Source organism: Schistocerca cancellata, chromosome 3, assembly GCF_023864275.1.
Source record: "Schistocerca cancellata isolate TAMUIC-IGC-003103 chromosome 3, iqSchCanc2.1, whole genome shotgun sequence".
Classification (NCBI taxonomy): domain Eukaryota; kingdom Metazoa; phylum Arthropoda; class Insecta; order Orthoptera; family Acrididae; genus Schistocerca; species Schistocerca cancellata.
Window position 1 is genome coordinate 922,633,378 of NC_064628.1, and position 12,176 is coordinate 922,645,553.

At 37.4% G+C, this 12,176-nt stretch overlaps 1 protein-coding gene across 1 annotated transcript in view; it reads right to left on the bottom strand.

Moving 5' to 3' along the window:
* Nucleotides 1-2,348: 2,348 nt before the first annotated feature.
* LOC126175999 (uncharacterized) overlaps nt 2,349-12,176 on the bottom strand; it is an 86,939-nt gene continuing 77,111 nt past the window's right edge. Inside the window, exons 7-8 of the mRNA XM_049923113.1 lie at nt 7,021-7,060; nt 2,349-2,967 (exon numbers count right to left, since the gene is read on the bottom strand). The gene's annotated coding sequence lies outside the window, so the exon portion shown is untranslated. The remainder of the gene's footprint in view (nt 2,968-7,020; nt 7,061-12,176) is intronic.

Consider the following 12,176-nt stretch of genomic DNA (forward strand, 5'->3'; position numbering starts at 1 on the left):
TTCAAAACAACTGCAGTTTACCATGAAAAACATAGACTCTAAACAGAGCATCAGCACTGTATTTCAGTTGGTGTGCTCCAGTGAATGACAATATCAAATACAGTTTGTCCATACTACAGTTTGTGAAATAAACCTAACTGTGTTTTAGTCCAAAATTCTACCACTGTTTCAAAACTGCTTATTGGAGAAGTCCTTTTAAGAATCAATTACTTTTATAGCTGCTAATCAAGCTTCTTAATATTTATTATCCTGTGTTTTTGTATTCATATACAGCACTCTATTCTGCTTTTTCAGTGGCAAAATTAAAATTTAACTGTTGTGCTACGAGGTGAAGCTCAGACACTAGAGCAAAAATCTAAAATCCACTTTAAATTTCTGGATTGGTACATAAGTTACACAATTTGGTGTACATTGTCCCAGAAAGTACGTTATATACTGCAATGACACAGGTTCCTTCCCTTGGTGGTGAATTGAGAATAAGTGCAACTACCACAGAATCCTGTACATTCTGAACAGAACACTTGCATAAAATCAATAACCATTAACAAGAATCCTCAACAGAACAAGCTGCTGCTGCACTCTAGTACTGTGGAGTAGCAATGGTGTGTAGCTATCCTTTTCCTGAAGATTGTTAACTTCCTGCTTAATGGTGTACACATAGGATGATGATTGTGTGATGCATCCTGCACAAAGAGGGCTACAGAATACTCTGCAGCATTGTCAATGTGCTCCCTATCTATCCCATGCTTCATGCTCCAACCACTGGCTACCCTGGTAACTGGCAATGTTGCAGTTAGCACACACCGTGTGGTGTCACCGCCAGACACCACACTTGCTAGGTGGTAGCCTTTAAATCGGCCGCGGTCCGGTAGTATACGTCGGACCCACGTGTCGCCACTATCAGTGATTGCAGACCGAGCGCCGCCACACGGCAGGTCTAGAGAGACTTCCTAGCACTCGCCCCAGTTGTATAACCGACTTTGCTAGTGATGGTTCACTGACAAAATACGCTCTCATTTGCCGAGACGATAGTTAGCATAGCCTTCAGCTACGTCATTTGCTACGACCTAGCAAGGCGCCATTACAGTCTAATTTCCTTGTCCTGTTCCAGATCTCATGCCAGCCACGTGAGCTAAAACGCGTGCCTTTCGGCTTCCTCTCATACCAGTGTTGGCTCTCCTGCCAACCCACAACACACCGAGCCACTGTTTCTGCTTCCAACTCTCCCCAGAAGTAGTTACATGCTCAGAAAACTATTGCTGTTGCTTCTGAACATAATACTTCTTATATCTGCTTTATGCCACCCATAACGAACACTAAAGTGGCTAAGTAACAACACCATACCTAAGCTAACACAAAAACCAAAACTAAATGTTCTATCCGCACCACAAAATGCACAGGCAGATGCAGAAGAATGACACTATTGGCTGGATCATCACACTGTACGCTGTTCCTTGTCACTGCACGCTGCCCCACCATCTGCTTTCTTGTGTGCACACCACTATAACAGTAATATTGTTATGGATAAATTAACTCCACGGATAATTTACTTGGAAACAGATAAGCAGCATGTGTAAGTTGTAAAATGTGAAATTTGGGCGCAATTTAAAACAACTGAAAATGAAAGCTGAAATAAATTGTCTCAAATGTCATGCATTTATAGACCTAGTTCCAATATAATTTAGAAAAATCTCTGAATACAAAACAAATTTTTTTAAAAAGCAGATAAAAATAGGATAATGCACATCAGGACCCAGTGACCCTAGAAAAAGTCATAAAACGTTCTCTAATATGCAAGTAGCAATAATGGTCCAATTTATGCAAATATCTTTGTAGTTACGGACTATTCCTCAAATGAAAAAGGAAGTCAATGTGGGTTTGTTAGATGCTTCAATCCTGTTTGCCTGAATAGATACCGAAAGTACTGAAATGCTACATCACAATGTTTAGGTCAAAATTAGTACCCCATTGCTCCTAAATACATCTTAATCACAACGCCACTTCACTTCGTGAGTAACAGTGAAGCCAGAAGTGTAAGATTCATGGGCTCTGAACCTAAAAATCTCAGTATTTCCTGTTTAAAGTAGTTTGCTCAATCTTTCATGAACTCTATGCACTTTTTCATATTCAAATGACGGCCTTACTGGACAAAAGCTTTATATTGTGACAGTCTTTTTGTTGGGCCTATTTGCGACTCAGCATCTCCACTATATGGTGAGTAGCAATTTTTCTTTCATAATATTGTTACATTCCATCCTGGATTTTCCATTGTTTGATTGAGGTATTAGGATGTAATATTCCCAAAGAAAGGAAAGAAAGAAACAAAGGTTAACTTTAAAAGTCTCTATATTTATAAAAATCATCTTCAAAAGATACAAGTATTGAGTATATACATGTTTATACAAAATGAAAAAATAAATAATTATGCTTTACTTATCATAAACTTAATTTTGGCGGTCTAATAATTCACTTACGATTTGTCCTCTTGTTGCTGGATCTCTTATTTACTTTTTCTTGCATCTTACTGTTTTTTGTTCAGCAGGTAATGAAGTATTATTCGGCAGTATCTGTCATTTCCCTTTCTGACTGAACCTTACCAGATCCAACTTCTCCTTATTTCAAATGTCAGGAATTTTCGCAGTTCTAATTTGTTAATTTGATTCACACTAAACACACAATATGCACGGCCAAGTTGGACAATTTGATCCTCATTCTCATTGTTTATCAGACACACTTTATCCCACGTCCTTGTGTTTCATAAATATCATTCACAAAAAAAAGCCAATCAAAGAAGATTTATGAAATTGGTTTTCTTCAAGATTGTCTAAGTCAACTGCAAAAAAGGAGATATTCATATGCAGTTGTCAGTTCCGGTTTTTCTTCTAAATTGGTATCTTCTGATCCCAGCTGTGGATGGCAGTTTAATAAAGCCATCACACATCCAGCACAGCAACCACCGTCATTACTCTTGGGAAAACAAATCAACTTTTTAAAATGTTGTAGAATCTTTCCAAGACATCGGAACTTCCATACAATACTTTGTGTCCTAGCGATGGAGGTATTTAAACTTGTGAAGTTAACATATGAGCATAATGCAAACATTTCTATGTGCAAATAAACAAATGTGTTGTATATGATACATTGTCTATGAAAATATGTAAACCATGAAATACCACAAAGCACAGTACAGTTGTTCATCACCCAATGGAAGTTGAAGTTACAAGTTACAGACAGTAAATATCATCTATTAAAATAAAATTAGTTTAGAAATTTGCACACAAGTTAAAAATACATCCCACATAAAGGTGCCTGAGTTATGTGTTTACTATGATCTACAAGCAATCAAATAACTGGTGCAATAAATCATGTAACAAAAATTAATACTATGCATTAGAGCCTACAACCTGTGGAAATTTCACGAAAGTTAGATATTTACAATTACATGCTGCATAAAGCTGTCATTATATGTGCACTGCATTTAATCACACCCTCTGCGGAAAAAATGGATTTTTTGATCAGTTATTATAAAAACCTAAACAATACTGTTAAAAACAGTTAAGTCTGTGCTTAAGTTTAGCTATGTGAGCACATAAAACAGTTCAACAGAACAATTTTTAATGAAGTGCGCAAACATAAAAATTATTTTTAAAAATACACTACACTTCATAAATTGAGTAACAAATGAAAATTAATACGTGTCACAAGAAACAAAGAGTGTGTGCTTTTCTAATCATAGAGAACGCAGAAAACGCACAAACACACACACACACACACACACACACACACACACACACACACACACACACATATGTACTAACAAGGAAGAGCTCTGTATGTCTTCTAAGATATGTAGGCCCAAAAAAGAGGAAACATATCGATGATAGGCTATGAAAACCTCATAACTCCATCTGTCTGTAAAAACTCTTTATTCCAGTAACCAGTAACTCCATAGTCAAAGTGAGATTTGAAAGTGCATGGATTTCTCTATCTGTCAATAATTACGCTTCTACTGTACTGTTACACATGTAGCAACTTTCTGTATCACTTTACATTACTTTTTAAGAAATCGTTTTCACTTCACCTGCAAAATTTAACAAAATGGAGTAATGAGGCTTTCACTTCCCACCATTGACATATGTTTTATCAGATCTGTTAGGTGATGTTAGATTTTTCAATTTGGGTGACAATAACAGAGCCTACAGAAAGATAAATGACACATATCTTGCCCAAGACAGCAAAGAATGCCAGAATGCCAGCAAAAACCAGTTTGTTAGAAAAACAGAAGTTCTGACTCAATGAGGATCAAGCTAAATTTAAATGGACAGGAACTACAAAATAATATGGCACAACAACAAAAAAATGTATAAAATTCAGTTGTGGAAATTCTTACCACAAGAAGGGACACATTAAGGGAGCATCTGCTACAACATACATACAAGTGATAGAGGATTGATGGAAAATTGTTGTGGTAGACAGATTATAAAATGATAAGATAACAATGGATATTAGACGTAAGTACACACATATTAAATAGTTGATGTACCGTATTTACTCGAATCCAAGCCGCACCTGAAAAATGAGACTCGAAATCAAGGAAAAAAAAGTTTCCCGAATCTAAGCCCCACCTGAAATTTGAGACTCTAAATTCAAGGGGAGAGAGAAGAAGTTTTAGGCCGCACCTCCAAATCGAAACAAAGTTGTTCCATTGTAATATGAGACACAATTTAAGTCTAATGAATGACGATACAGCTACAGTAGTTTGGTTCGAGTCGCGGCATGGCTTGCTTTTGTGCACGCTACCGCCGCTTACAATTTTAAAAAAAGAGGAATCGTTTCATTAGCGAAACAATGGCAAGAGACTATTTGTTGTTACTTACACTGCTGCTTTCTTTGATAATGATCAACAAGAACCAAATAATAGACTGCGTATGATAGAGGATGTTCTAAGCGAGAGTTCAGCAAAAATTTTTCTCCGTTTGAAAATCTTTGCAGATGCCTCTTTAGTACATTACATTCTGCACAGAAATTAGAGTCATCGTACATTTAAAAATCTAGTCAATTTTTTACTCAATTGCCATGCTTCATTTCTGACTGTATCACTATTAGGCGTAAGAATAATACGAATATAAACATGACATGATATGTATATTCTTCCGCATTTGCTGTTGTCACTCTAGTTTCATAGTTTATTAGGCAGACAGGATTTAAATGAGATAGCAGCAAACACGAAAGCATGCATGGCAAAATGTTTATATTCGTATTATTCTTATGGTGAAGAGAATACTGCATGTGATTCACAATGCATAAACATTCCTATTAGCAACCATCTCTTCTCACAGGTAGGAAAAAATTCAAAACATAGTTTTGGCCATTTTGACAAACATCCCAAACAGTCTTGCCAGACGGATTTTCGTAGTACATTGAAATGCTGCTACATTTGAAGATGAACAATACGGAATTTGTATTTACTTCGTTGGATAATGTATGAAAATGCAGTGGTCGAAACTCAGAGAGTTCGTCTTCCACCTTTTTTTTTTTTTTTTTTTTTTTTTTAATTTATTTACCGACGCAGACATTTTGGCGCCAGTATTTATCTTTGTGCCTGCAAAGTGCAAAGAAATTAGTTGTGGCGGGACCTACCAACATTTTTCAGAACTTCCGCTTACTTTGCACTCGATTCTAAGCCGCAGGCGGTTTTTTGGATTACAAAAACCGGAAAAAAAGTGCGGCTTAGATTCGAGTAAATACGGTATGTTAACAAATGATGGGGAATGACATCACACAACGGAAATAGCTTTCAAAGGAAAAGTTACAAAGCAGTTAGAGTAGGAGATCAGGAAAAATTGAACACAATTTTTGAAGGACACACCTATTATTTACCCTTAGCCACAGAAAACCTAAAGCAGAATGCAGGACAGGGTTAAAAACTTCTCTCAAACAGGAATCCACAGTATTGATCACATCCTCTTTCAAAATGCATATAATCACAATTCATCAAACAAATCATGGTTATTAGCCAAGGAAATTGTTCATGCATCAACATATCAATCCTGTTTCTTTTACTCTGGATGCACAGCTGCCACACCACCATTCTATGGGAAGCACTCATCTTAAGTTATTGGCACACACATACTTATTTCAAGGCATTTTCAGTTTGGCGTAACCTTTTCCTTTTGTTTCTTAACTTGTGTGAAACCATACATATATCATGTGCAATGTGTTCTGTATTTGTGGCAAATTAAATTTATACCATACATGAATGTTTGCCCATAACTTTAACAAAAGTAACAATAAAATCAAAATTATAAGCATGGATGTAATGTGCAAACTAAAGTATAAAAGAGACATAATACAAACCAATTTTGATGTAATAAAATGATAATCAGTACAACACATGGAAGGTCTATCTTATGATTTAATCCTTAGAACAGAATTTTTACAGGTGCATTAACAGAAAGGGATAAACTTGAGATTGTTGGTTAATGACAAATGTAACATGGCACCACGCTAAGAACGTGCGACAGCAAATGGACAGTTTAATCTCTGACACTCAGGTGGAAAGCTAAATGCAATAACCAGACACGATTTGCCTTCACCAGTCTGCACATATGATCCAGCAATAGTTTGCACACATAAATCCTGAAATTTTCCATGCCCTGTACCCTCCTGATTACTGTATTAGTACACATGACTTGCATGCACAATACACTATCAGTGCAGGGAACTACTTACTGATGTTTCAGTCAGAACCACAAAAGCTAGCTGTTCTTGATTAATATGCTGCGAAAATCCCACTGTCTCTTTCTTATCAAGCAAAAAGAACATACTGGTTGGGAAAATTATTTTCCACTCTAATTATGTTGTTTCCTCTTTTCATATCATAATAATGAATAATGAGCATGCATAGCCCGACAGTAAGTTAAGCCAAGTTAATGACTACAAATGAAATATTCTCTAAAATCTCAGTAAACCAAGTGACTAAGTACTTTAATTAAATAGATAAATGACACTACAACTTACCAAAGGGAAACAGTGCTTTTCACCAGTTGAGGAACTGCATCTACAACAAAAAAAAATTCAACAGTTTTTGTGATTTAAAAATAGCTAAAACCAAGGCAGCCCTATCCAGGTATAAAAATAATAAGAGGCGATCAAAAAGTTTCTATTTGAGAGCTCTGCTGCACCTTATTAGCAATGTAGTGCAACTCCAACACGGGTGTATAAGCACTGACATGTGGTGAGAGATTTATATGGCATTCGTGTCTGACGTGCATGCAGTAAATGCAGAAATGTGAACCATGACCACGTTATTACCAAATGCATCCAAGCAGGACCAATGTGCTGTTATTCTTTTCTTAGCTACTGAAAAACAAACACCTGTAGACATCCATCTGAGAATGAAGAATGTGTATGGGCAGCATGTCTGTCGAAAGCCACAACTGTGGAATGGTACACCATAGGGTGTGGCGTGATAACACATGTCCCCATATCGCAAATGTCGTAATGCAGAAGTTACTCCAAAAACATCTTTAACGGTCAACAATTCCCATCAGGCAAGAATGTGCAGCAGGCAGTTACGAACTACTTCAGGCAGCAGGATATTGTGTTTTACCAAATGGTTATCTTCAAACAGCAGCATTGGTGGGAGGATTGCCTCAGGGCTCATAGCCACTTTTGCATGACTGGCATACCGAATGGATTGTATGACCTTCAAATGGAACATTCTGATCGCCTATTATATTTATATTTGAGACAAATGTATTGAATAAGATTTGCATGCAAATAAGACTAACAAAATCAATCAATCAAATCTATGGCTTTTGGAATTTGACACACTTGAGATGGAGAAAGCACGTATATGAACAGTAAGAAATGGGGAAAAGTGTAAGTGGTCAAGCAAAGAAAATGCCGCACTAAACTCTGGATCAGGAGACAGACAACATGCAGAAAATATTTTAATAAAGCAAGAATGGTGCAAAAGTAAGGCTGACTTTACTTCACTAAAAAGGCATACACAAAAATATTTAGTGATAGACAGCCTTTATTAAGTTTGTTGCTGAAAAGTTTTGTGTCTATTTGTGTAGTTCACATACTTGCCGCTCACGGTGTTGCTGTTGTGCATCCCGGTATTACAGGTGTGGTATATCGCCACAGATGTTTCCTAACATACCTTTGGTTATTTCCCATATTTCACAGGACATATAGTTCTTCAGATCATCCAGCTGTCAAAGTAAGGGGGGCAAATGACTGTTTAAGTATGCATAAAACCCGTTTTCACACCACATTAAATCAAATAAAATTCATTTGTTTTGAAGCATCTCAAAAACCTCGAGGTATATATTCTTGATGTATCCCAACACAAAGAAATTGTTCATTGTAAACTCAAGTAACTGTTGAAACCAGAGCTGCATCAGCGTAGGTAGAATTATTGCAGCCAAGGCAGATCCAGTATTCTGGTACAGTGGCATCCAGGTGCTCATGGATGTTTATGTGGAAATGGGAGGAGCATCACCCTGTTGAAAGACAAAATCAGGAAGAATTTCCTCTAGATAACACATTAGACACAAACATGTTCACTTTTGGTTACCCTCTCTCATTTTCCACAATGACTGTTCTCTGATCCACATCTCAGTGTTAGGACAGTTGACATTTTTTGCAAAGGTAGAATGTCGCTGGATCATTTTAGATTAACCTTTCACAAAACTATACTACTGTAACAAATTTCAGACATCACCACAAAGAGTTCATCTTTATCAGCCAGTGTCAAATTCTGGGTATGCTGCAGTCTGTATGGCTGCAGGATGTAACACACCAAAAGGTGGGATGTGATCTACCTAACTCATGATTAATTTTCATTATCAGTTTATCTGGACTTCTTATGTAGCCAGTTTGGATCGTCTCCCCTGCCTCATTCAACATCTGCTGGTAAGAAAGACATTTTACACGACACGCTTCTAAGTGGATTAGACTTCTGTATATAAAGTGATAATGCACTGCCTACACAGTGGAAATTTGTTAAAACTGTGTTCTGAAATGTATTTGCACCATTAAAATAACCAACATTTTTGCAAATTCCAATGAACACCTTTCTTTTTTCACACAGTTGTAACTTAGGAAGCAGGAGCAATAGAACTTTAATTCAATCAATTGGATGAGATGGCCATGGTGGTAGCAAGTATTTGAAAGATTTGCCAGCTCCGACCACGATGTTTTGTAAGACTAATCATGTTCTTATACAAACAATCCATGAAGTTTTCAAGATTCTCACGTGAATGAAGCAAAATCTCTCAAAACATATTACGTGCATAATAATGAGATTAGCATTAAGGATCATTGTAATTGACACTTATAAATAAACTTTAAAAATAACAAAATCATTTCCAGCACAAAGTATGTGAACCACAGTAAACAGACAAACTTTTACCTTATGGACAACAAACTTATAAAGGTTGTCTATAATTGTGAACTCAATAATGTATTTCAATAAATACCAAATCAGTTTCACTTTTGCACTGTGTTTTATTAAAACCATGGAGAAACTAACAATTTTATGAATAATTCTGTATCAGGGACCAATAGTGAACAGAAACCCAAGATTCAAGTCCCAGAGCATCCAAGATACGATGGCTGTAACTGGTAAGACAAAGGTAAGCTGAAAATTCTGAAGTAAGCATAGTGTTTAAATGGAAGTGAAAGTATGTGACTGAATTAATGGTATCACAAGGACACTGACTGCGAAGAGTCACGACAATAACCCTTACAGTGTTCTACACAAAGCTCAGTAACTAACTGTTGCTGATTAACCATAATTTTACCTCAAATTTTATCGTCATCAAGTCAATATAAAACGGAAGAAAAACTTGTAGGTACACTGACAGGGGTGTTCTCGTATGACTCCTTTCTGTTTATTGAATAGTTTTTGCCAGACACAGGTTCCGAGTGTGTGTGTGTGTGTGTGTGTGTGTGTGTGTGTGTGTGCATACATATGCATGCACATGCATGCCTCCCTATAAAACAATTAGCAATGTGATAATTACTAATAGTTACTAAAAATATCTGAATATTTAATATTGTGATCACACAGAAAGTTCATTATCTGAGAGGATATTATCAAAATATTTCTAGTACTTTTGAAGGCTACTGATTTTATGTTTACAAACATGTTGCTATGGCTCTGTTTGGTTAAATGGAAAAGAAAAAGAGAGAACACATGCTTCTTATATGAATAGGAATTGGATTTATGTCCTAATTTCCTTCTCACCCTTGTCTGTGCACTTCCTATGTCCATTTCCTTCCACCCTTCTGTCCTCCCATTACGCATCTCCCTTTGACCTTGAGCTTTATTGTTATTGCAAATTTAGATTCTGTACTAGTTCTTACCATACAATGGTAGGCCATATACACAACTTTCCTGTTTCCTAACAACATTGCAGTATTCTTCATAGATAAAAATTTGAAGTAAATTCATAGAGTACTTTGGGATTTTGGACAACCATTCAGTCATCGTCAGGTGAGTGTTCCCCACTGGAGATTGCTACTTCACATTGCAAACTTTATATAAAAAATTAGCAGAGACACATGCACAAAGACAGCCACTACATAAGCGACCTGTCGAGTTCCGTGCCCTTTTGCTCCATCTATGGTGTGCAGGTGCATGTGTAATGGTGATACTACATGACCACTGTGTCGGAATGCACACTTGCACCTGTATTATTACCATTACACAGTTCTTTTATGCCATACATGGACCAATATTCGAAGAGTGTGCTCAACGGTAAGGTTATCTGCACCCTTAAACTCATTAAAACAAACGTGGCTAAAACTCTGAAAATTGTTCCACACTCATGCACTTGAGGCAACCACAAAATGACTATCTCACATGTGCTTATTTTAACAACAGAGGAAAGGTAAAATTAGCTCTCATGAGATTGAAACAAGTAAAACAAGAAAGGAGCTAAAAGAAAGGCACAAAACTAAAAGAAAGGCTGACCACTTCCAAAAAACACGGATGAGCCAGTCACCCTGTTAATACATTAAAAACCATCTCCCTAAAATCTTGGGAACGATGTTGGGAAATTCAAGAAACTTTAAAAGTCTAACCACATTTGTTTGAACATTACTTAAACTAGAGGGCAGATCTGACAGCAAATCCGCAACGGCCCGCTGGTCAGAAAATAAAACAACACCCCAATAAAATGTGACACACACTGGAGGAGGAACAGAAAACAGCTAAATCATCCACAAATAAAGAGCACTGTGTGGACTACTTACCATAGACATCGTACTGTTGATGGCTATGGCAAAGAGGGTAACACTTTAAACACTGCCCTGAGGGACACCATTCCTCTTCTCAAGATGATCTGACAGTGAGTCATCAACTAGGGTTCTAAAAAACCGCTGAGACAGGAAAGACTGTATGAAGATGAGGTGATGGCCACAAAAGCCCCACTGACGCAGTTGTGTGAGAATATAGTGTCTCCAAGTATATGCCGATACAGTGATGTTTTCATAGGAAAGCCTGCTGAACAGACACCTCTAGCAGGGTCAGGCTGTAGACAGTGGAGCAAACCCTACAGAATCCACACTGAGTTGCCTTGTCTCTAACAAGGACCAGACAAAGGTTAACCATTTGCTCCAGGGTCCTTGCTACATATCTTGTTAAGGCGATACTCTGATAACTACTGGGACATGTGCAGCCCTCTCCTGGTTTGAGGATAGGTAGCAAAATTGCCTCTCTCCATGAGCTGGGGAGTTGACCTGAATGCCACATTAAATTAAAACGTTTGAGGAGGATTTTCTATGACACTGCTAGCAAATGTCGATGCATGCAATACCGGATTTGATCGTGACTGGGTGCACTGTCACGAGTCTCGGACAGTGCTGATTCCAGCTCCGACATGGAGAAAGGACAGCTGTAAGACTCAAAATTGTGGGATCTGAAATCCAACTTGCCTCTATCTACAGTCGCACAGTAGTGGCAACACGCCAGATCTTGTCTGGCATTCACAGAAGTTTTCACAAAATGCTCCGCCAGCGTCTAAGCAATGTCTCCAAACGTTCAGAACCCCTGTTTCAGCACTGCTGTTATAAGTAAATAACTACTGGAAATCCTCTAGCTGGCTTGTCATCCTTTTGTAGACCAAGTGGGACAACCAACAAGAGTCCAGGAACACTTG